We start from the raw sequence: 25,966 nt of genomic DNA on the forward strand, positions 1-25,966 counted from the left end.
TAGATAATGCTTTACAATGATTTGTTAGCGAGCTACCTATCCTATAGCAGTTTATCTGTTCAATAAAATAACTCACCTGTTGAATAATAAAACGCCATCGCCGCATAGTTTTTACAACATTTGAAATCCACCAGCTGTCGCCCTCTACGAAAAGCCAGGTCAATGTTGATTCTCATTTTATTGTGAGCTCTGTCGCATTCTCTTTTTGCTAGCAGACTCTCCTCTGTTCGTTTTTAAAACGGGTGAGAGATTTAGCTGCATCGTGTCAACCTTCTTCTTGCTCGTTGTTCTTCTTCTTCTTCTTCTTCTTCTCAGGTTTAATGGCGGTTGGCAAACCAAACTTTCTTGCTCGTTGTGACCATAGTTGTGACATCTAAACTATGCCACTCCCACACATAGACACCATTCACGCGTCAGAGTGGCCGGAGCAACTTTTCTCTATTTACGGATATGACGACACACACACGGGCGAGTGACGTATGTACACAATTTTCTGCGAAACCATCCCGACGGGTCTATGATATTGCACTTATAACAGGCTTACCATAGTGAATCAGGGTAAGACAAAAACACGTTTGGAAGAAGGATTGATGATGTATTGACTAAATGTTGTTAATTTTGAACAAAACATAGTTTCATAGTCTACCTTCAGTTAAATTTACAAAAAGTTGGGTTAACTCAAGTGCATTTTTCTCAACGGATTGTGGAAGAGTAAACGAAAATTGAATTTAATCTTGAAACCTTAATCTTAAATACAAGGATTTTGTAAAACGGTTTGTGATGACCTGGTAAAAGCCCAGAAATGTATCCAACAGTACCAGAATGGAATCTTTACGTGTTGTTTGCTTTTCACACGTTTTATCATTCTAGTATCTGGAGGTAGAGCTTATCTCTATGTGAAGAAGAAATGCACCCAAACAAGTGGAGACAAAGAAGAGCAAAGAAAACATTTCCTCGGATGGGTAACCAGAGCATCAAGCCACAGCCACAGTCCCCTATTCAGGAAGAGGACTGGGAAAAGGAGTTAGAGGAGATTTCACAACGCATAGAAAATGAGAATCAGCCTCCTTATGGTAATTTCATGTACAAATAATGTTTTATAGAATCTCTGTTTCATAAATTTTGTAATAAGCTATTTATGTCTGTATGCCTACCACAGATCCTGGAGATGACTTGATTACAGAAGAAAAGGAGATGTTTCATTGTAACGTCCAGAATGGCCCAAGCTCAAACCAGGGACACTACAGCCCAGCAGTTCACCACATTAAACCTGTCAAATGGGTCCGCATTGTTTATACTGTAGTGGCTGACCAGTTTGCTGATGCCGAAGTATAAGGATGTTAGTTCTTTGTTAAAAAAATATGTGAAATTAGTTGGTTTATAAACTACTGAGCTCAGGCCAGTGTTGTTTTAAGTGATTTTGTTGTTTTGAATGACCTCTCAGTATTTAATGTTAATTTATATAGATGCGTTGAACAAATCATTGCTGAGCATTACTTTTTGCCAATTTATTTCAATCATTCACTTCTGCCAGTTGAAGCATATTTATGTTTTAATCTTAGTCTAAGCACAATTTTGAATTTCATTACAGTACATCTATAAAATAATGCATTACAACGTTAAGGTTAAAACAAAGTAACCGGAAGGGATGGTGTTCTTGTTTAGTGTTAAAAACATTAAAGAATGATTTGAATTTAACTGAAAATTTGCTTTTTGTACAATTTGTACAATATCATTTCACAGGAGTGTCCACTAGGTGGCAATATAGACTCAATCTTCAGGATAGATTTGTCCTTGAATTAAGCATTGGTTCTTATGTATTCATAGTCTTAGTAGTTACAGCTCTTCTGATAAAATGATGAACTAAGATGTTGGCTATACTAAGATTATTCATGGCTAAGATGCCAAAGGCTGTCTGTCTCGAAGCATTTGCATTGTGATGATGGGTTTGACTTTCTCAACTGTTCTCAGGATAGGCTTTTTGTGTGTCCTCAAGCCCAGTCACCACATTGCTTTTCTAGTATGTGTTGTTCTTTGCAGATCTCAAATATCTATATCTAAAAAAAACTGTGATTTTCAAACATGATTTATGAATTCACTTGAATAATTGGTAGCCAGACATCTCAACACAAATTTATTTGAGTTCAGAATCTAAGATAAGCTCCTTTGTACAAGTCAGATTTCTTTACGAATGTTTCTTCAAGCATCTCGGAGACGTTCCCGCAGTTCTTTAGTCTGTCTCAGTTTTTTCTGTTTCTTCATGTAATCACAGACGGACTCGATGATGGTGAGATCAGATCATACCGGCTGTTGTCAGATTCCTTGTGCATACAGAAATCTCGCTGGATTATTACAATTAATGGCAAAAAGAATGTTTGGAAATGTAAACTGATATTTCTTACTGACACACTCCAGCAAAATATATAAATAACTGATTTAAAACCATTTTTGGGGACATTTTTGGGGTGGGGATATTAACATGCCTAAGAATTTTGCACAGTACTGTATGTTGTGCATATTCTGTCTGAACTTTCTATTCATCGTTTCCACAAAAGGATTTAGCAGCACAACTGAATTGATAATGAAAATTATGATTAATGAAAATCAGCATATTAGGATTTCTGAAGGATCATGTGACACTGAAGACTGGAGTAATTATGCTGAAAATTCAGCTTTACCATCACATGAATTAATTACATTTTAAAATGGATTAAAATAGAAAACAGTTATTATTTTTAAAAGTAATCTTTTTTTAAATAAAAATGTCACAATAATACTGCTTTTACAATATGTTTGATTAAATAAATGTTGCCTTGTTAAGCATTAAAGACCTCAGGCACCGATTAAAATCTAACAGGCACCAAACTTTTAATGGTAGTAAAAAAAATGACTCTTTGGTTGAACATGATTTAATCATGGACAGTGGTTCCACATGATTGATTTAAGTTATTTGGACACGACTGAATCAAGTTATTTGGACAAGACTGAATCAAGTTATTTAGACGAGTTCAAAATTAATTCTCCAAATTAGAAATCATGGAGTAAGTTCAAATTTATTTTATATATTTTGTGATCAGGCATAGACGTAAGCTACTAGATTAAATTAATTTCTGAGTTACTTGATTGAAATATGTTCTATCAAAATGAAAACAGAGTTAAGCCAAAGATTAACCGTTTCAAGTCAGTTTAACATGATGCAATATGTTTGAACTTGAAACCTGATACAATGGTGTTACATCAAAATGAATGGTTTAAACAAAGTGAACAACATCAAAAAAATCTTTTTTTTTTTTGAGTGTACATGTAAAATAAACTTTACCAAATTAGGCAAATGCAATATATATATGACCTTGATTTTTAAAATACACTTGTAAAAAAAAACCTGTATATATAAATTGCAAACCTTTCTGGGATTTAACTTTCATCTGAAAACAGCCTCCTCATTATCTCAATTTTGATCCGTTATGGCAGTGAAGAAACTTCAAACTTCATAATCTTGACCTTAAAATATGTTGCACACAGTCAGTTACACAAATGTTTTGATTTTATTCAATGTTTTTGAACATACCCTCATATCTACTGCGGTTAGTGCAGCTGGCTTTTTGGGCAAAAGTGCAACAGAGACTTAATTTTGGAAACATTAGGCCTGTGATGTTTAGAAATACCTGGCAAGTGCAAAGGCATGTTTATTGGTACAATAGTTTATTTCCTAACAGAAATTAACTATAAAATGATGCAATGCTGTTCTTTTGTGAACAGTGCAGGCCTTCCAACTAGGCCAGACTTTTTGCACAGTCACGATGGTGCATGTTTCAGTTTAAATGCAATTTGAATCAATTATAAATGGGTTTTTTGAAGTACTTAATGGCTTTTTTTCAGGAGTCATGTGTGACTTAGATGCTTAAATGAACATGTCTCAAAGATCAAAGTTTCCATTTTTAAATCTAAGTTAAAAACCTATCTGTTCGATATGGCTTTTAATGGTTGAAGCATTCTTATTCTTGTCTTATGTTTACTGCATGTTTATTATGTTATGTTATGCTTTACTGCTTTGTATTTTTATCCTTGTATTATTGGTGTCTCTGAGTCATTTTTTTGTAAAGCACATTGGTCAACTCTGGTTGTAGTAAATAGTGCTATATAAATAAAATTGCCATTACCATCAGTAGACTATCATAGCTGTTGGCAGGTTGACTGCAGTTCGCAGGCAGACCCGTCAGAGGGTGGTGTTCTACATGCCTGTGTTCCTGAGATGTTGAGATGCAGAGTTTGTGCGCATGGAGCCGTGACGCTTGTCTCCATCACTGTCTAGACCAGCACCAGGCAGCTGTCTAGGTCAAGCTATAGACTCCTGCTACCCACACCGACTGTATAGAGTGTGAAAAGGATGCTGAAGGGGGATAGAAGGGAAGAGAATTCAGAATGCACAATCTGATTCTTTGTGCTAGTTTCATTTATATCACTTTCATTAGAGTCAGGTTGTGTTTTGGGAGGCACATATTGTTTGTGATTTAGGGATGTCATAGCGGTTACCAAAAGTATTTACCAATATATCAATTCAAGGAATACATTTAATGGAATAAATTACATAGCAAACACAAACAGTTATTTTAAATTGAAATAATGTTTCAGAATACTACTGATTTTACTGTATTCTTGATCAAATAAATGCAGCCTTGGTAAGCATAAGAGACTTGTTTCAAAAACATCCTAATTATTACAAACTTATATTGTCTATACTGCCATAATCTGATGATTTCTCAATAATAATCTAATAATTACATAGTTCTGACATGAATCTCTGAATGGTGCAGGCTGATAGGTCTTTAACTTATAGGTAGCAATCATTTTGTTATCTACATAGCACAAGCTGATTGGTTGCTGTCTAATCTGCGACGGGGTTAATTCATGTATGTTACATGTGCAGCAGCAATGTCTGTGAAGGTATTGGCAGCAGCAAGTCTCGGTACTTGCTCTGCAGCAAAAAAATAAATAAAATGTCTCATTTGAGAAGCCATTTGACTCTGATATACATCACAGTAAGGGAAGAAAGGACCATTTCCATTTCAACTTTAATCGGCAGGCATCATTTTCAGGATTACTTTAGATAAAGGGCCTTTCGTCCCACATGTACTTAACTGCGTTCTTTTTGAGAAGAGTGAGTATGTGAGAATGCCTTCTTGTTTTAAGAATATACTTCAGTCATAAATCTTCTAACTTGATGTGTCAGTCCTGAGGCTAACAGTTTTCTTTTTAATGACTATGTCATTAAATTCTTCTGGGAATATTATCTCGGTGATAGAATTAATTTTTTAGTTCTAGTTCCCTTTTTCTGACATCATCAGTCCCCATCTTTTTATGATTCCAAGCAGGGTTCCATTCCATTGCTTCATGACATCATCTCCTCTCTGGATTCAACAATAAATGTCCATAGTCTGTCTCTGGCACACTTTTTGGCCTGCTTTGCACAGCAGACATAGCAACAGGATTTGACCCAGAATCCAGGACAACTCATTGCAAGGTCACTCCTCTCGATGCAGTGCTGAAAGGTGTGGGCAACCTTCTAAATTCACAAAAGACAAAGGAGATCTTTGGGTGTGTGCATGTATTAGAATGAAAAAAAAAAAATTTGAAAAAAATAGGGAGGTGGGTGTGCACACCTGTGAGAAAGAAAGATAGAAACCAACATCAAATTGCTCCTTTCAGTTTTATACCAATGTTAAAAAAAAGAAATATAAATCGGTTCCTCTCTCTTAATAGAATTCAGTCCTAGAGAATATTTCAAGATAATTTATATAAAGGCATTTGCAGGTGATAGGAGGACGATGTCTGTCATGATGTTGGAAAAAAAAAATAGTTCAGGCAAGTTAAATATGCTATAAATAAACTATAGTGTGCTCATGTGTAAATGTGTTTCTTTAGATTAAGTGATATACTTTGGTGTTTTTTGAAGACAAAGCAATCATAGGGGAAAAGCATCAATGAGTTTACATCAAAGTAAACATTTCAATATTTGAAAGGGAAAAAAAGCCAAAAAAAGTGGTCCAACCAACATGCAGGGATATATAACCCATAAAACAGGAAATTATATCTGAGGACCCTCATGACTGGTTGTCAAGTCAATAACTAAACTAATAATCATGTGGCGTGACAACCCAGATCCTATTTTTGAATTAATACTTTGTGATATTTGTAAAATAATAATAATAATATATACTTTAGGTAACACTTTACAATAAGGTTCATTAGTTAACATTAGTAAACTAGTTAACATGAGAATGAACAATACATCTACAGCATTTATTAATCTTAGTTAATATTAATTTTTAACATTTACTAATACATTATTAAAATCAAAGGTTGTATTTGTTAAGATTAGTTAATGCACTGTGAACTAACATGAACAAACAATGAATATCTCTATTTTTATTAACATTCATAAAGATTAACTTATACAGTAACAAATTGCTCATTGTTAGTTCATGTTAATACATGAACTAATGATAACTAATGAACCTTATTGTTAAGTGTTACCATACTTTGTATAATTCTTAATCATGTTTGATAATAATTAACAAGGTGTAAGGACAGTATCAAAATGTAAATTTCGATAGTGGTATAAAGGTAACCATAATGACCAAAACCATTTGAAAAACCATATGAAACCAACATAAATACAAAGGACGCTCTCAGTTCATATCTCTGTGTATCCAAATGAGCAAACATTGCAACTTGAGGATGTTACCCAAATGGTAGAGATGACCTAACCCACTTACTGTACCCACTTGATGACAGGTGTTTTTTGCCCTAGAGAAATTATTCAGGGGTCCATTATATGGTTGCTACCATCTTAATATCTATAAAAGTTCTTTCCAGAGAATACAAATTCCCTGAGAAACACAGTTTGGTTTAACTAAATGTTGAGTGGGTGTAAGTGATCCTCGTGTCCAGGTCATGAGTCTGGCTATGGAAATGCCTCGGGACCCCGGAGCAGCAGAGTGGTCCAGGCTTGAGTTTCTGTATCATTTATGGTGGAGAAAATAGAACCTGTGCCTCCTCTAAATCTGTCACCTGGCTCAGAGCCATGAGAGAGAGGAGCACAGGACAGAGAGAGAGAGAGAGAGAGAGAGAGAGAGAGAGAGAGAGAGAGAGAGAGAGAGAGAGAGAGAGAGAGAGAGAGAGGAGCACAGGACAGAGAGAGAGAGATTGAGAGAGTCAAGGAGACAAGTCACACTTGAGTTGAGCTCCAGATAAGCTCAGAGAGAAAGAGAGAGAGAGTCAAGGAGACAAGTCACACTTGAGTTGAGCTCCAGATAAATTGCAAGAAAAATAAGATTTATTTGCTAACAAGCTAATGAAAAGAGAGGATTCAACATACAACAACATCTAGACAACATCTAAACAAAGATTTTGTTGAATCTGGACAGGTTTTTTTTTTTTTTTTTTTTTTTTTTTTTTTTTACACTGTCACACCTGAATTTGAGGAAAAGTTCAAGAGAAGCTGATCACAGGATAACCTCTGCAGAAGACGATACACATGTTGGAAAAGGATAACATCAAGCAAAACAACAACAACAGCCACTATAAGAAAACTTGGAGGAAAAGAGAGGTAAAAACATTTTGAATAGACAGTACTATTTATCTCTCTTTGGACTTTTGCTTGATTCCTGTTTGAAAGAACAGCACAGAAAAAACAATCTTGGACATTTTGGACACAACTGGAATTTTAAAGAAATCAGTGAAAGTCTTATTTTCCCCATTTTTGGCTTATTTACTCATTTTTACCAGTTTTATATCTCCACTGGGAGATGATAAACAAAAACAATTCAAAACAGTGGCAGTTATTTCAGTTGATTGTTTACATTCCAAATCAATGATGGCCAACACATCATCTTGGCCCCGCCCCTTCATCTACCCTCAGAAGAGCTCTGAGGCCTCCAGGCTGATGCTCAGACACAAGCAGATGAAGGAGAGGCCCGACACACTGTTTGCGGATCTACAGGACCACAGTGCCATGAACAACCTGCTCTTTTACACCGAACACAGCCCTTTATGGCACACTGCCTTCTGTCAACATCTCACCTTTACCAAGAAAAGAGGCATCTGTAAAGGCAGACAGATCTTAGCATTTGAAGATGCTGAAAAAAATGATGAAACACAAGTTCAGGGTCAAAAATCTTATCAAAATGGCACTGTCATGATCCAGGGATCAGAGTCTGCTCTCAAGGTCTTCATTGAAGATTTTGAATTAATAAAAAAGCTGGCACTGTCTGATGAAGTGGACAAGAATATGAACATTGTTCCCTCTCCTGAAAAATCAGTTCTAAAGACGACAGTGACTTCAGCAACTACCATTCCATCTCCAATGTCAAGAATGAAAGACAACTTTTCACTTCTGGAAGTAGAAGTCGTGGAGATAAAAGAATTAATACTATCCCACCTGAAAGACAACAACATGGAACAAGTGACAATTGACATAAAGAACTTAAAACAAGAAGTTGAATCTCTGCAGAGACACAGAGAAGAAATGACAGAAGAACTTCAGAAAACCAAAGATGAACTAAGGGAAGTTAAATCAACTTTAGGAAGACAACTAACGGAAGTTAGAAAAGAAATGCAGGAGGAGTTATCGGCCTTGAAGTCAGTACTCCACACCAAAGATGAACTTATCACAGATCTGAAAGAAAGACTCGATTCTGTTTCAGCACCTAAAGAGTCTTCTGCCAAACCCTTGACTCGTCCAGAGATGCTCATGGAAAACCCTCAACGTGAACAGCTGCCAGTGGAAGAAGAGCCTCACTGTTCGACTGATCCAGCACCCCAGATACACAGCTCCTCTGCACAGGACCCGGGGAAAACACATGCTCTTATCCTGACTGACTCTAACGGGAAATATGTCAATGAGAGACTTCTACTACCAAACATGAGAGTCAAGAAAATCTGGTGCCCAAACACAAGAAGTGCTTTTCAGATCCTGTCTGAGAGTAAACATGAAAACTACAAGCACATTGTAATCCACACAGGGACGAATGATTTAAGGGCCATGAAGGGCCGTGTGGCTCCTGTGATGAGAGAGGTGGCGATCAGAGCCACACAGCGCTTCCCAGAGGCTAGAATAACTCTGTCCACACTGCTGCCACGCACCGATGTGCCGTTCCACGTAATACACGGGAATAATGTGGAACTCTCCAGAAGCTGCGCACTCATTCCCAATCTTCATCTTGCCCATCACAAAGACATACAGCCTCATCATATGTATGACCACATTCATCTCAATAAGCAAGGAGTGAAAGTCTTCGCCAGAGTGCTGAAAAGCACAGCCCTTGGAAACACAGCAAGAAACAACAGAAACTCTGATAACAGGCGAAGCTCTCAGCCACCAAGAAGCCATCGTCCTCCAGCAGAGCCCAGATGGACCACCGGACCACCATCCCAACACAAGAGCTACGCAGCGGCCGCTCAACAACCACAGAACCCTGCAGCTGCTGAACTCAACCAGATACGACATCTACTGAACGTCATCTGCTCCAGACTGAAGACATAACCTGCATCACACACACACACACCTTTTCATGAAATCATTTAAAATCAGTTGTTGGAATATACAAGGTCTGCACTCTTCTACTTTTGGTAATAAGACTGCAGACCAAGACTTACTGAGCAGTGTAACAGACATGGACATCTGTATCTTTCATGAGACGTGGTGTCGTAGTAATGAGACCTTACATTGCCCAATAGGATACAAGGAAATTATGGTTCCTTCATCAAAAAATTCTAAAATTAAATGCGGCCGAGACTCAGGTGGAATACTTATATGGCACAAAGACGATTTAAAACATTTGATTAAAGTTACTAAAACTGGAAAATCATCCATTTGGCTTGAAGTGAAATCCGTCATATATCAGTCTAATCTTTATCTCTGTGCAGTCTATATTCCACCTCATGACTCTCCCTATTACGAAGAGCAAAGCTTCCCAACATTACAGACTGACATCTTACACTTTCAGTCCAGAGGAAATATCCTCGTCTGCGGAGACTTAAATGCCAGAACAGGGCGAGAAACTGATTATGTAAATATTGTAGATAATGACCCCATCCTCACTGACACCACGTTTCAGTCCTCATCGAATATCACACCGAGAAACAGCTATGATACCTCAGTGAACATTAGTGGAAAACAAATGTTGAAACTCTGTAAAGCTTTAGGATTATACATTATTAACGGCAGAACTCGTGGAGATACATTAGGTAGATTCACTTACTGCTCCAGATTAGGAACCAGTGTGGTTGATTATTCAATAACAGATATTGATCAAAGTTTTATCAATGCCTTCACAGTCAGACCTCAGCTCCCGATGTCCGATCACTGCCAAACTGTGCTTTATCTGAAAGCCCCATGTCAAATAACCAAAACTGCTCCACCTGAATCTGAAAAACTGTTTCCTCTGAAACATAAACTCAAGTGGAATCAATCCAACTCAGAACAATTCAAAGAAAATATGAACAATCCTACTAGATTAAAAATGCTAGATGACTTTATGTCCACTGATTTCACCTTAGATATTGATGGAATAAATTTAGCAACAAAAAACTTAAATTACATATTCATAACATTGATAACTCTATCTAATATTAAACAGCAAACCAAGCATAGAACCAATAAACATAGAAAGAGAAAGGATGTCTGGTTTGATGATGAATGTGCCGGTCTCAGAAAAGAACTCAGGAGACTTTCCAACAAAAAGCACAAAGATCCGTCCAGCCAGACATTACGGCTTTCTTACTCAGACTGTCTGCAAAAGTATAAAACACTTCTCTGGAAAAAAAGAGAAAAATATTTTCAAACCAAAATTGAAGAAATTGATGATTCAATAGATCAAAACACTTTCTGGAACTTATATAAAAAACTCGAAAAACCCAAATTAGAGATATCACTCCAGAATGGCACAATTTGGAAATCTTACTTTGAAAATCTGTACCAAAAAATTGAGCCGGCTGACCTCAACCAACCTCAGAGTAAAATAAAGAAAACTCTAGAAGACTTGGAAAAAACTATTAAGAATTATCAAAATCCATTAGATAAATCAATAACAATATCTGAAATATTAGAACATATTAAAAATCTTAAATTAAAGAAAGCATGTGGACAAGATCACATTAATAACGAAATGCTTAAACTCAGCAGTCCCAGCATGATTCAAACAATAGCCAAATTATTTAATCTGGTGTTCTGGTCTGGACACTTCCCTGAGATCTGGTCTGAAGGACTCATCACCCCCATAAGAGCGGTGATCGATTCGACCCCAATAACTACTGCGGGATAAGTGTGGGCAGTGTGTTGGGAAAACTGTTCTGCAGTATCATCAACAGACGCATCGTCTCACACATCTCAGCACACAACATCTTAAATAAAGCTCAGATCGGCTTTTTACCAAAACACCGCACATCCGACCACATCTATTCTCTCCACACTCTAATCAACAAGAACATCAACGACAAACAAAGGAAAATATTCGCATGTTTTGTAGACTTTAAAAAAGCATTTGATTCAATTTGGCATGATGGTCTACTGTACAAAATCCTAAAAATTGGCATCGGCGGAAAAACATTTGACATTATAAAATCTCTGTACACCAACAGCAAAAGTGCGGTGAAGATCGGTAACCACAGAACCGCGTTCTTCCAGCAGGGACGTGGAGTGAGGCAGGGCTGCAGTCTGAGCCCAACTCTATTCAACATCTACATCAATGATCTGGCGTCAGCGCTGGAGAGCTCTACTGCGCCCGGCCTCACTCTACAGGGGTCAGAGGTCAGATGTCTGCTGTACGCGGATGATCTGGTCCTGCTGTCCCGCACACCTGAGGGCCTTCAGCAGAGCCTGTCCCTGCTGGAACAATACTGTCACGACTGGGCCCTGACAGTCAATCTGGACAAAACCAGAGTCATGGTGTTCCAGAAGAAAGCCCGATCTCAGGGACACAAACACCAGTTCCTGTATAAAGGCCAGGTCCTGCAGCACAGCTCTAGCTACAGCTATCTGGGCATCGACATCAGCGCTTCAGGACGCTTCGGTCTGGCTGTGAAAACACTCTGTGAAAAGGCTCGGAGGGCTTTCTATGCTATAAAGTCACGATGTGGACACTTAAAATTACCCATTAAAACCTGGATAAAATTATATAATTCAATAATAAAACCAATTCTTTTATATGGATGTGAAATTTGGGGACCAGTACTAAATTTAAAAAAATTGGGATAAAACATCAGTAGAAAAATTACAATTGGAAATTGGCAAAAATATTCTCGGGGTTCACAGAAACACGTCCACTGCCGGCTGCAGGGCTGAGCTGGGCCTGTACCCGCTGAACATCGAGATCCAGAGGAGATGTGTTCAGTTCTGGCATCACCTCCATCAGTCTGACCCAGAGTCAGTGCAGTATAAAGCCCTCCTCGCCAACGAAACCTCAGCAGAACCTCATCCTCTGAACATACTCGCTCTCCAACTCGTCCATCAGACTATACTCCCCATCAACCCCAAACCTATCATTAAAGAAATCCACAAACATCTAAAAGACACTCATGATGAATCACTAAAAGCACATTTTGCCCTCCAGAATAAACTCCAATGTTACTCGACCCTCAATAGAACCACTAAATTGGCCAGTTATCTATTTATTAAACATTTTAAAGAAAGATAAATCCTCTCCAAATACAGATTAAGTGACCATGATCTAGAGATAGAGAGAGGAAAACGTAGACAAACATGGACAGAGAGAGAGCAGAGGATCTGTAGACACTGTGATCTACAGCACATCGAGGATGAGGAACACTTTCTGCTCTTCTGCTCTAAATACTCCAGTATAAGAGAAACCTTTCTGCCCAGATTTGAAATCCTGATTCCATCATTCTTTGAACTGAGTGACGCTGAGAACATGTTCTTCTTACTGGGAGAAGATGATAGTACAGCTGCACTAGCGGCTAAATATGTGTTAGCTATTCACAACGCCAGAGTCAGCTAATTCTCTAGAGAGACCCACTGTACTTATTCATTTATTAGGATAAATTGTGTTTATTTATCTATACATATGACATGATATATACATATATGTTTTGTTTGTTTGTGTTATTATTTATATATAATATGTTGATGCTTTGGCAACATTGTGTTACACAGTCATGCTAATAAAGCTCATTTGAATTGAAAAATTGAATTGAGAGAGAGAGAGAGAGAGAGAGAGAGAGAGAGAGAGGAGCACAGGACAGAGAGAGAGAGAGAGAGAGAGAGAGAGAGAGAGGAGCACAGGACAGAGAGAGAGAGGAGCACAGGACAGAGAGAGAGAGAGAGAGAGAGAGAGAGAGAGAGAGAGAGAGAGAGAGAGAGAGAGAGAGAGAGAGAGAGAGAGAGAGAGAGAGAGAGAGAGAGAGAGAGAGAGAGAGAGAGAAGCACAGGACAGAGAGAGAGAGAGAGAGAGAGAGAGAGAGAGAGAGAGAGAGAGAGAGAGAGAGAGAGAGAGAGAGAGAGAGAGAGAGAGAGAGAGAGAGAGGAGAATTTTTTTTTTTTGAATTTGACAATCCTTTTATTACAAAAAATATCATAACAATAAAAACCATCACAAAACAAGTCACATATTTTTCAATCTAATAAAAAAACTTACATCAACACTTCTGAGATAACCAGTTCATCATCAACTAATGAACACAGCACATTTTCACAGCACCACTCAATTTCAAAAATATTCAATGTACTCATTAGTTTATAAAAATTAAACTCAATTACAAGTCGTGATTTTACCATTTTCTTAAAAGCTGTTATAAGTTCTTGTTCTCCTTTCTGTTCAATTTTATTTCTCCTAGTTATGTAAATAGCTAATTTTGCAATACCAACAATAAAATTAAGCAATTGACATTTATATTTTTTCTTAATGGTATACATACAACCAAGAATAAAATCCTGCTTTGTAAAACATCAAAAGATTCAAAAAGAAGCTCTAGAAGACTAAACAAAAAAGGAAGTCTGTTACAAAACATAAAACAATGAAACACAGTCTCCCTTTCACTACAAAAAGGACAATTCTCACTTACATTTGGGTTCAACATTGCCACAAAAGAGTTAACTGCTATAGCCCCATGCAGTATCCTCCATTGAAGATCACCAACTCTTTTAGGTAACGGAGGTTTGTACAAAATCCTCCACACTGGTTTTGTTTTTTCAGTTATCTCCAATGTGTCTCTCCATACAGTATCACTTCTATTTAACCATTTAATATTGGTCACTTTCACAATACTTCGGTACAATGCTTTCCCTTTAACTTCAAAGAAATCAATTTGCACATCAATTTCCTTCTTCAACAAGGGATTAATGTCATTAAATGAAGAAAGATCAGGTACAATACTTATATCTGCACTGTAAAAAGTCGTTCAGTGCTATCGTCCATATGACTTCATTTTAAAAACTATATTTATTCCAATAAATTAATTTATTTTTCTTTCTTTGTTTTTTTGAGTTATCAATAAGTAAAAAGTGTGAATATTTTCGTAACTTAATATTTTCTATAATAAAATTAATTTCATTGGACTTCACCATAAATTGATTTTACAAAACTCATTTTAAAAGTTTATACCAGACGTAAAAAGACACGACCCGCCCACCCGCAGCAACGGAAGAACAAGCCCGGGCAAATTGTTCACTCTCGTCTGTTCCAGGAGTTTATTCGACCAGGATTTTCCACGGAGCCGGATAATTTATACTTCACGTACCCCATGTAAGTAACTCTTTGTATTGTTAAAAGTTTGATTTTACCCTAATTAACGTGTTTGTGTTGTGCAATCTGCAAAAGCATAACGTTACGTTAGCTCTGTTTCCTACAAACTTTTGCGACCCGCCAAATTTGAATGTGCTCTATCCATAGACTGTAAAAAAATAGGCTCTATCTCAAACAGCTCGTTAACTTGAGCCACATACTGTATAAATCTACATGTGTGTGCAATGTATAAGTTATGTTGTCTTTGTGTGATAGTTTAATGTTTCAGAGGTGTTTCTAACTTCAAAAACATTGTCGTTGCTTTGACATAGTTTAGGAGTGGACGTAAGTTACAGACACACACGAAGCCACAGCTAACTTAACGTTAGCTGAGTGATTATCAATTAGTCCAAAGCTGTTTAATTATGGTAAAGCATAGTTAAGGCAAATATACGGCAGGGCAGTTCATCTTTCACAAATGTGTACGCTCACAATGTACTCTATGCTTAGGCCTAACTCATAACCCAAATTTCATATTTCTATTGCTCTGTAATTATTGGGTGCAGATGTCTAACTCCTGCCTCTTGATATATTTATATTTTGTTAATGCATTTTAAAAACATTTGTTTAAGTGAAAATATTTTTTGGACTAATTTATTTGTATTAACATCCCTCCTCCCAATATTGTAATTAGTTATGCCTGTATAGGTGCTGTATGATGATATCATTACAAAAATTCAGTGGGGTTTTTACAGGAGGTTTCAGATTATTTTCTAAGATAAGTTCTGCAATGAACTAAAGTTAATCATTCTTGTTTTGTTCAGCAGGATAATCTTCACTTGTATTTTAAGTGTATTTTTTAAAGGGCTTTCATCACACTTGTATTCAAAAGGCTAACTAACTTTTTTTCTCTCCCCAGATGGGATGGCCCTGTAAATTGTGCAGCACTGTGGTACAGAGTGACATTTTAAAGCATTGTATACTGCATCAGGGGACCTTTGGACACGGCCATGCCTTGCCTTGTATTCATATAGATTGCCCATGTTCTTTTAAATCCTGGAGTACCTTCCACTCTCGCCTCTCAAGATACCACCCAGAAGCTACATCCCTTAATTCACCACAAGTAAGTCTTTCATTTACCTGCATTTTGTGTCAAAACCCTAAATTTTACAATGAAGAGGATTTTTTTGAACACATATTTGTTTTCCATTAACAAATGAGATTGTTTGTCTTAAATACTTCATTTTTATCTGAAAGGGGGCTGCAGAGACCACTGTTCATGAGGACCTGAAAAAGAAGGATATGAGCATCTATGTCTGCCGTGAGCCAGATGCAGTAGGAATCATCATTGAGGGAATACCAGTCCTTACCAATCTTGGAAATCTGGCCAAAGCATGCTGCTTGGGTTGACATATGCACTTAATCTCGAGTATCCATCCAAGGTTTCAAAAACATTAGAGGTGTTTCAAAGACTTTTCATGGGACTTGACACACTGTGCCCAAAACCAAGCCCCAAGTTCATGACTCTGAAAAACAAGCTCCTTGCCTAGGCACTCAGACATGACAGACTGTCACTCTGCACTTGTGAACATCTGTTTTCTTTGTCTGTTCAACATCATTATACATTGGACATAACATTGAATTTTTCAGGATGTTATAATGGTTTGTCCTTGTCATGTTTTATACTATGCTGCAGGTCATACTTTCTGGTGTGAAAAAAGTTGATATTTTATACACACAAAATAGCCCTGCTGTGAAGCTGCACTTTAAAAACTGGTCAGTTAGTGGGATCAGTGAGATGTTTAACTAAAGATGTTTAAAAATATTTACACACGCTTTAAAGGTATTATGCTAAGCTGTACTTTTTAAGTTGAGGAGATGATCATGCTTGTGAACTGTAATGTAAGTGTTAAAATGTTTCAATATTATGTACACACTGTACTGTAAATGTGTTTTACTAACCAGCAGTTTATAAGCTGCAATGATTTAATAAATGTTGGAAATTGACATAGTAGCACCTAATTATTTGAAGCCGTTCCAAAACAAAAAAAGGGCAAATTGGTAAAAATTAATAAATCAGAAGACATTAACTAGTATTTTTTCATTTAAATGTTACCTATTTTAATTAAGTCTGTGTATAATATGCTGATATGTTTTACATCGATTGTACTCAATTTATTGGCTTTTTCTGAAAATGCTACTTAATATTTTTGCATACATTGAAATGCACATTATTAAGTTGTCCTTACTCAAAATATCAGTTAGTTCACTAAACTTGCAAAAAGTAGTTGGAAAATGTTGCCTTAATTTTTTTGAGTTGAATCTAAGTAACAGTTTTTACAGTGTGGGAAGAAATCTTCACAATCTGGATATATACATTTCTTATTGTACTCATCAAGTAAAATTCTTTCTTGTACATTCAAAACCCCCTGCAGTTTATCTAAAAAACGTTTAATGTATCGTGCAGACTTTACCTTTAAAAAGGCTGAAACTGCTTCTACATTAATAAAATCAGGACCTGCCTTATTTATAATATGTTTCAACTGTAGAGATCCACTTCTGTGCAACAAACCCTTAAGACCTGGGGCCTGATGTATAAACGTTGCGTACGCACAAAATGGGCATAGAAATATGCGTACGCAATTTTCCACGCACATATCGGGATTTATAAAAAATAAACTAGGCGTAGATAAGTGCGCACCCTAAGGATGCTCTTGACCGTGCGTACGCACTCTTTTAGAAGAGTATGTGTTTTGGCGACACCAACTGGCCCAAATAGCAATAACTATTAAAAAAGAAAAACTTCTAAATTATCCTATTACATCACCCAATAAATCAAATTGCATCAACCTGAATTATCATTATGATATGATTATGATGGAGTTTGATGGATTCATTGATTTTAATAAAATTTAGACTATTTCATTATAGCTCTGCACTGGTGTCTTGCAGAAGATCACTTTTAGACAGAAAATCTAAAGAAATACAAGATAATACAAATATAATTTCGCTCACCAACCTGTCACTTGAAGCAAATATCCATCCCTTCTTAAATGTCCGCGCCAGCGAACGCGTTGGGCCGTTTAGTTTAAATAAATAAAATAATGATTTAAACTATGTTTTACTTATGATATAAACATTTAGATTAAATATGCCATTCAAATTAATGGAGAACACTTAAACATGAAATCATTACTGAGAAGTTACAACATTTTTTATATTCAAATTCAATCAATAGAAATATTTGTTGTGGATGCGATGTTTTTGAACACTTTTCCTGTAGCGTGCTGTGTTTTAATGTTTTAACCACAGAGATAATTGCTTATCATGATACCAGATTGTCTGAGAAAATAGTTTCGTGCAAATAATGCCCAAGGCCTATCTGTTTCCATTAAAAATATAAATCAATTAAAAATACTATTCGGCCAGTGGAAAAGATTAAATGTATTTTACACTATTTGATTTATGTATTCAAAAACAAGACAAGGATAGACAAATACATGATTTTTATTAATGTAATGTGTCTTGTACCGTTAAACGTTATCACGTGGATGAATAATTATATGCAAATGATATGCAGACGAGGATATGCATAGTAAAACTAGGCGTTGTAAGCTCCATCTATGGTTATTTCAGGGTGGAGAGCATGTGCGCACAATCTTCCGCTGACTGGGATTTATAAAGTGAATTCTGCGCAGGTTCTGGCGTACGAACGGTTTTATAAATCTAAAAACTTTTGTGCGTACGCAAATTCTGCCTTATGTGCGTACGCACACTTTAAGGATGAAATCTACGCAAAGTTTTATACATGAGGCCCCTGGTACTTCGTCACCAGATACATCAAAACGTGCTCCGCTCACGATGGGCTCTTCGAGTAGCCAGTACAGGGACATTAATGGTTCCATCCATTGAGGCTTAAACAGACTCCATATTTTAAAGAGACTTCGATAAAAAGCAGGAACTCCTCTAAAATCTAATTTTTTAGAGTCCATTAAAAACAACACATTGTCCAGGCCAAGTCCACTTATTCTTTGTAGAATGCATTGAGCCACTGATCTCCATACCAGTCTTTCAGATCCTAGAATAAACTTCTGCAAGAACTGAAGACGATAAGCAGCACTGTACAAATGCACTAGACCTTGGCCTCCATCTTCTTTAGCCAGAAACAAAACGCTTTGAGGGATCCAATGCAAATTGTCCCAAAAAAAGTTCACTGTTTCTGTTTGAATGTTTGCTAAGAGACCAACCGGAGGGTCGACACATGCGAGTCTATGCCACAGGGAAGAAGCCGCAAGATTATTGATAATGAGTGTGCGTCCTTTAAAAGACAACTGAGGAAGTAACCATTTCCATTTTTTCAAACGTCCAGTTACTTTGTCTGCCATTCCTTCCCAGTTCTTCTGCATGAAGGCTTCATTGCCCAAGAAAACACCAAGATACTTTAACCCATCTTTTTTTCCATAATAAGCCTCCTGGTAGAATGGGATTTCCTCCTTCCCATTTTCCAATCAATAAAGCATCACTTTTTCCCCAATTCACAATTGCTGATGAAATATCCTTAAAATCATTAACAATTTTTTGCAACGTTTCAACATCATCACTATCATTTATAAAAGAAATAACGTCATCAGCATATGCAGATAAATGGAAAGCATTATTACACTGTGGCAATGTTAAACCCTTTAACTCATTTCGTAACATGGACAACAATGGTTCTATGGCCAGCACATAATAGCCCAGACATGGCACAACCTTGTCGAACCCCTCTCTGTACACTAAAGGGAGCACACAAACTACCATTAATTTTAATAACACTCTCAATTTCACAATACATTGTTTTAATCATATCAATAAAATGTGAGTTAAAACCAAAGGCTTGTAAAGTATGCCACAAATAAAGGTGTTCAACACGATCAAATGCCTTCTCTTGGTCTAAAGAAATAATGCCAATATTTACACCAAACAACTTTGAAACTTCTAAAACATCTCTGATTAAAGTTAAGTTATATTATCAAAAATCGATCTATTTGGTACACAATATGTTTGATCGTAGTGTATCACCTTCCCTATTATTTTACTCAATCTTGTAGCTAATGTCTTAGACAGGATTTTATACTCTGAACACAGGAGAGAAACAGGCCTCCAATTTTTTATATTTTGAAGATCACCTTTTTTGGGCAATAAAGTAATAACTGCCCTTCTACAACTAAGGGGAAGAAACCCATTAGTAAGGCTTTCATCAAACACTACTAAGATATCTTCTCTTAAAACAGGCCAAAAAGCTTTATAAAATTCAATGGGTAACCCATCAATCCCGGGAGATTTCCCATTCTCCATGCCCATCATTGCTGTATACAGTTCTTGTTCTGTCAAAGGTAGTTGCAAACTTTCATTACTCTCTTCATCAAGTTTTGGCAAACCTTCAAAAAAACTACTAATAGCCATCTTTTCATTTATCAGATCAGCTGTATATAACTTTTTATAAAACTGTACAGCAACTTCTCTTATCTCAGAAGTTTTAGTTAATTCCTGTCCTGTATCAGAGACCAAGGAATGAATTATTCTGCTTTGACTATTTTTTTTCTCCATACTGAAGAAAAATTTAGAAGGTGCATCCATTTGTGTGATATTCTGGAAACGTGAGCGAACCAGCGTTCCTTGTGCCTTAATGTCCAACAGGTTTGCCAATAAAGTTTTCTTTGATGTCAGAGCTTCAATGTGTTCTTTTTTGCCTGTAGGATGCAGACATCTCAGTCTTCAATGATCGAGTTATTTCTTTTGTAACATTAAGAGTGTATTGCTGGCAAAAGTTTTTGATTTTTGTATTTTCCCGCAATCCCACCACTGTTGTAGAGAGCTATATAAATACTTTTGTTGTTTAAAAACTTCCCAGAAAAAAGTAAAAGAATCTTTAAAGTGGTTGTCATCAAGTAAAGATGTATTAAAATGCCAATAGGCACTGCTTGACTTCACACAACTTACTAATACAGAACAAAGAACCGCACTGTGATCTGAAAATCCTACAGGATTAATTTGACAAGATTTAAAAATATTGAGCTGGTGCTTAAAGGTGTAAAACCGATCAAGACGTGCCAAAGACAACGAATTATCTTTACAATGAACCCATGTATATTGCCTTAATTTTTTATGCATTTTTCTCCATATATCACAGAGATCAAAAGTTTGAACGAGTTGCTTAATAACTCTTTGAGATGCAACATGCGGTTCTAAATGATTTCGGTCTACTTTGTCATTCTCGGTACAGTTAAAATCTCCCCCTAAAACTAAGAAATCATCTGTATTTAGGCTTTTCAAAGTAGTGTTGACTAAATTTAGGAACAAAACTCTTTCCACTCCACTATTAGGAGCATAGATATTTAAAAAAAAACATAACAATTTTTTCAAATTTAACAATAACTTTTAAAAAGCGACCTTTTTCAATTTCAACAGATTCAAAAGATACTGGAGTCATATTTTTAGAAAATAAAACTGCAACACCTCCACTTACAGAGGATTTGTGACTAAGAAAAAGTTGACCTCCCCACTCTCTTTTCCAGTCAACCTCATTTCTTTGATCACTATGCGTTTCTTGTATAAACATGACATCAACAGCCTTCTGATTTATATATTCATACAACATCATCCTTTTACGAACATCTCTAGCTCCATTTAAATTGAGAGTTCCAATTTTTAGCTGACCCATAGTTTTATTTAGGTTCAACAAGAAACTCAGATGGAAAAAGACAGAGATTATGGTAAAAAAAAAGCAGGCTTAGGAATTTAAACCATGGCATTCTTATCATCTCTAGGATTTTGTTTCTTTAACTTGTTTACAAATTTCCGTAAACGATACACTTCAAGATCTACGAAAGCCCCTTCTCTTATCAAATATCTGGTGTCCTTCACAAATTGTGCACTATTAGGAAAATAATCCTCAATTTGAACGCCTTTTAACCCTTTCGTTTCCTGAAGAAAAACACGAATGTCTTCAGCTTTGTACAAAACATTTACTGCTTCATTTTGAGAACAAGCAAACCTCTGAACACACAGAAACACAAGAGTCAGAATCATCATCGTCAGAAGCTATGATTTCATCTTCAACAGCATCATTTATTTTGATTGGCTTACTGGTTTTATCGTTTCGACTCTTTCTTCTTTTAATTGGTGTTTTGAAAGTTTATTCAACTTCCATGTCCAATCCACAGTCATTCAATCTCAGATCTTCCTTTACAATATCTCTGTCTTTGTTCTACAAGCACAGAAGATAATGTACTCAACACCAGCGCGTTCTCTGCTGCCACGGACTCCACCACAACAACAACAGTAGAACACGACGCCCGCGCCTCCGCGCTGTTCACTCCCTCGAGCGGCTCGATCGGTGTATTCGCGGGATTCACCGCTGCACTAGTTTCGGGCGCGCTAGATTCATCAACAGCGCTCCCCGTTTTACCTACATTAATCTGCTCTGTGTTCGTGTTCATTTTATCAGGGCAATTACGACTAAGATGTCCGATTTTAGAACAACCAAAACATTTCATCGTTGTATCAGATGATGCGAAGACAGCATAATCAAAGCCTTCTATTTTAAATTTAAAAACCAGGGCTGCGTCCGAAACCGCATACTTCCCTACTATTTAGTATGGGAAAAAGAGTAGGCGAGCGAAAAAGTATGTACGAATCCAAAAGAGTAGGCGAGAATTACCTGGGTGACGTACTAATTATCGCGAGATTCGGACTTAAGTGCGTCCGAATATGCCTACTTTCCTACTATATAGTAGGCGAAAACAGTACGTGAAGGAAGCAGTACGTTCGAAACATCATTATTCATAAAAGAGTAGGCGAGAAGTTCCCGGATGGCTTACTGCTTTCGGCCAGATTTTCGAGTGCTCGACCGATGGCTACTCTTCTATCCCAGGAGGCCACGCGAGAGGATACGTCATTATAAAACATCGCAGAGATCAGCGACGCGGGTGCTTTAAAATGTGAGTAAACACGGTTTCTTGTGTTAAAATTGCAAGTGTTGAACTACTGTAGAGTAAACTGTTGAATTGTTGAAGTTGTAAAGACGTTACACAGTATAGTATAGTTGTGATTTTGCTGTAAAAACACGTTTTATTATGTATAACGTTAGGTAACAGGGGAGCTCCAGTAAGGACCTATGGTAAGGACACATAAGTTGTCTCTAAAGTGGATTTACATAAACCATATACATCTTAAAGATGCTTATTTTAAATATCTATTTACATCTGACAGGAAAATCTTCAGTAAGTATTGCAGAAGAGCACATCACAACATGAAATAGACATCTGAGTGATGAATGTGTGCTATTATGTAGAACAAATCTATAAAGTAATAAACATAAGTTATCTATTTTGTCCATTACTGTTGATAAATTGAGGAACATTTATGTTGGATAAAAAGTTAAAACAACCTCAACATATAAATGTTGTTGAGTTCATAACTGGTAATGTGAATCTTGTCTGGATGTTACAGGGACAGATGAACAGATGTGTGTTTATCCGGTGGAGAGTGGCTCATGAAGCTGAATGCTGCCATCAAAGGCTTTGAGTGACACTACAGAAATTAATAATAACAACTACTATTTCAATATTAAGTTGTAGTTTATTTTAAGTAGTGTAATTTCAAACAGAGCTATTACAGCACTTTTCTGATTCTTGATTTCTGTGCATTTGCTGCAGATCTTTTGAGGTGGAGCAGGACCTGCAAGGAAAGATGATGGCGGCATTTGTGAAAAAAAGTGTTTTTGTCTTCTAAATAATACTGAAATCAAATGACATTGTGCGGTTAAAATTACTGCTTTTGTGTTATGTTTGTGCATTTTTGTAGGATCTGAAATGTCAGCAGGCTGGTGTGAGCACTGAGGATGAGGAGCACAGAGCTGAATCCTGGAGATGGTGCCATGGACGAGACCCTCCATCACTCCACCTGCCCTTATGAGACCCTCCACCTGTCCTTATGAGACCCTCCATCACTCCACCTGCCCTTATGAGACCCTCCACCTGTCCTTATGAGACCCTCCATCACTCCACCTGCCCTTATGAGACCCTCCACCTGTCCTTATGAGACCCTCCATCACTCCACCTGCCCTTATGAGACCCTCCACCTGTCCTTATGAGTCCCTCCATCACTCCATCTGCCCTTATTGCCTCAGATTGTGAAGCACAACACATCACGCAACAACCTCTGGCACGAGGGAACGGCTCACCTCTGGCGGTCAGCTGATTCATCAGAATAAAGCCGCAGAATGGGAACCGCTGTGTTGAGATGGCAGAAGGATGTGGGGTTCAGCGCCTGTAGCCTACATACATGATTGTAGTTTGAATAAAGCTTTGTTTCATGTGTTGACTTGTATGCATTTGTTTATTGTGTGATGGTGACTTTCATTCATTATTTTATTAATTTATTAATATTTCTCATTGTTGTCAGTAAATAAAATATAATAATTTAATTAATGCTTTATTTAATTGTTTGAATAAAAATGTAGATATGTTCACTATATACACATCTAGAGTGTATTCAATTATGCATAGCTATGTCATATGACATACATTACATTTTGTTTTATTGAATTATATCATTTTCAGTAAAAAGTAATATAAGTATTGGTCAGCATTTATCATTGTTATTATTGTATGTTTTGGGGTGGGATAGCAATGCAATTCATTCTGGGGTAATATTATTTTTTAATAGTAATGATACTTACATTTTTTGAGTATAAAATCAACAGTTTTCTCCAAAGGCGAATTTTCGCACAGCTGCCCTTTGTGCAGACATTACAAACGCTGAGGAAAACCATTCTAGGTCTGTCAAGTTACTGATGTTATAAGGTGTATATATATATATATATATATATATATATATATATATATATATATATATATATATATATATATATATCATGGGTTTGCATATGGTTTGAATACATGAGATTATTTACACAGGAAAAAAGAGCCTACAAGGTTGAATATCTTAATATATATTTTCTTAAATAATTAATTATAATACATTTAAAAAATGCATTTTTTGTTATTTATAGGCCTAGGCCTGAGGGATGAAACGAGAGTTATTAAATTCAACCAGAAAAAGAGGAAAACATAAAGCAGTTAGCCGCTTTTGCTTGTGGATGAAAATGTTTGGATATAAAATAAATAAATTAACAATATATTCAAGAGATGACAATTTTGGGATTCCGTAATAAAAATAAATAAATATCGTTAAGGATAAAACGGTGGATCACATTAGTAGGGTTAAATAAAATAACTTAAATCAACCCTAAATGTATTCACAAAATAAATGGGCAGCAGTTTCTTCAAAAAGACCACAAAATGAACAAGTTTAATCAATATCAAGATATTTACGGATAGATGAATTAAACGTGTCGTTCAAATCTTTTAAGTTGTTGTGCGTGTGATAACGCGTCGTAGGTCACATGATAACGTCAACATGGCAGATGTCCGGTTCGCATTCATACTCAACGAGATCTGGCTATAAAGTACCTACTCTTTTAGCGCTCGTTAAGTAAATACTTATTGAAATTAAGTACCTACTCATTGAGTATGCGGTTTCGGACGCAGCCCAGGTCAAGTTCATCCTCGCCATTCTTCAGAATCATAAACACCTGCCTCCTAAAAGACACAAGATGTTTCATTAAAGGCGATTTACATCCAAGCGGAATTTTTTTTGATAGGAGAGACTATCTTTCCATATCGTGACAATTCCTGCAAGATCATCTCATCTTTCACAAACGGAGGGACGTTTGAAATCATTATTTTCTTGGCGGGAGTGCTCAGAGGAAACACCGGCGTGAGTGAACCTTTGATTACAACACCATTTTGCACTATTTCGTTCGCCTTCTCAATAGTGCTAAAGAAAAGCACAAACGCATTATTCATTCGCGAAGCGGACACAATGTTTTCATGACCCACAACGTCTCCTACAGCCAAACAAACATCTTCCACGCTAGCGTTTGAATCAATTTTTACTCCATGACGCCGAGTTAAATTTTCAAAAGCCATTGTGTTTGGAGTCGCCATGCTTCCCAGCAAAAAAGCTGGAAGCAGACTATCCTCACAAAAACAAGAAAAAAAAAAAAAAAAAAAAATACAAACAAAACACTTACAAGAAAAAAGGAAAAAGTTTGGAAAAAAGCACTCTTACCGGCCACAGTCGGCAAACCACTCACATCCACGCTCCGCCCACTCACTCCC

At 36.7% G+C, this 25,966-nt stretch overlaps 2 long non-coding RNA genes across 2 annotated transcripts; one reads left to right on the plus strand and one right to left on the minus strand.

Moving 5' to 3' along the window:
• The first annotated feature begins 405 nt into the window (after positions 1–405).
• Positions 406–1,580, plus strand: LOC307166494. Its single transcript, XR_013822639.1, has 3 exons — positions 406–558; positions 871–1,073; positions 1,160–1,580. It is a non-coding gene; the product is annotated as an uncharacterized lncRNA (long non-coding RNA).
• A 1,316-nt stretch (positions 1,581–2,896) lies between these two features.
• LOC307165193 lies at positions 2,897–25,966 on the minus strand. Its single transcript, XR_013822428.1, has 3 exons — positions 25,917–25,966; positions 25,307–25,384; positions 2,897–4,390 (listed from the first exon to the last, which is right to left on the minus strand). It is a non-coding gene; the product is annotated as an uncharacterized lncRNA (long non-coding RNA).

This window comes from Squalius cephalus (assembly GCF_949319135.1).
Source record: "Squalius cephalus genome assembly, chromosome: 10".
NCBI classification, from domain to species: Eukaryota; Metazoa; Chordata; class Actinopteri; order Cypriniformes; family Leuciscidae; genus Squalius; species Squalius cephalus.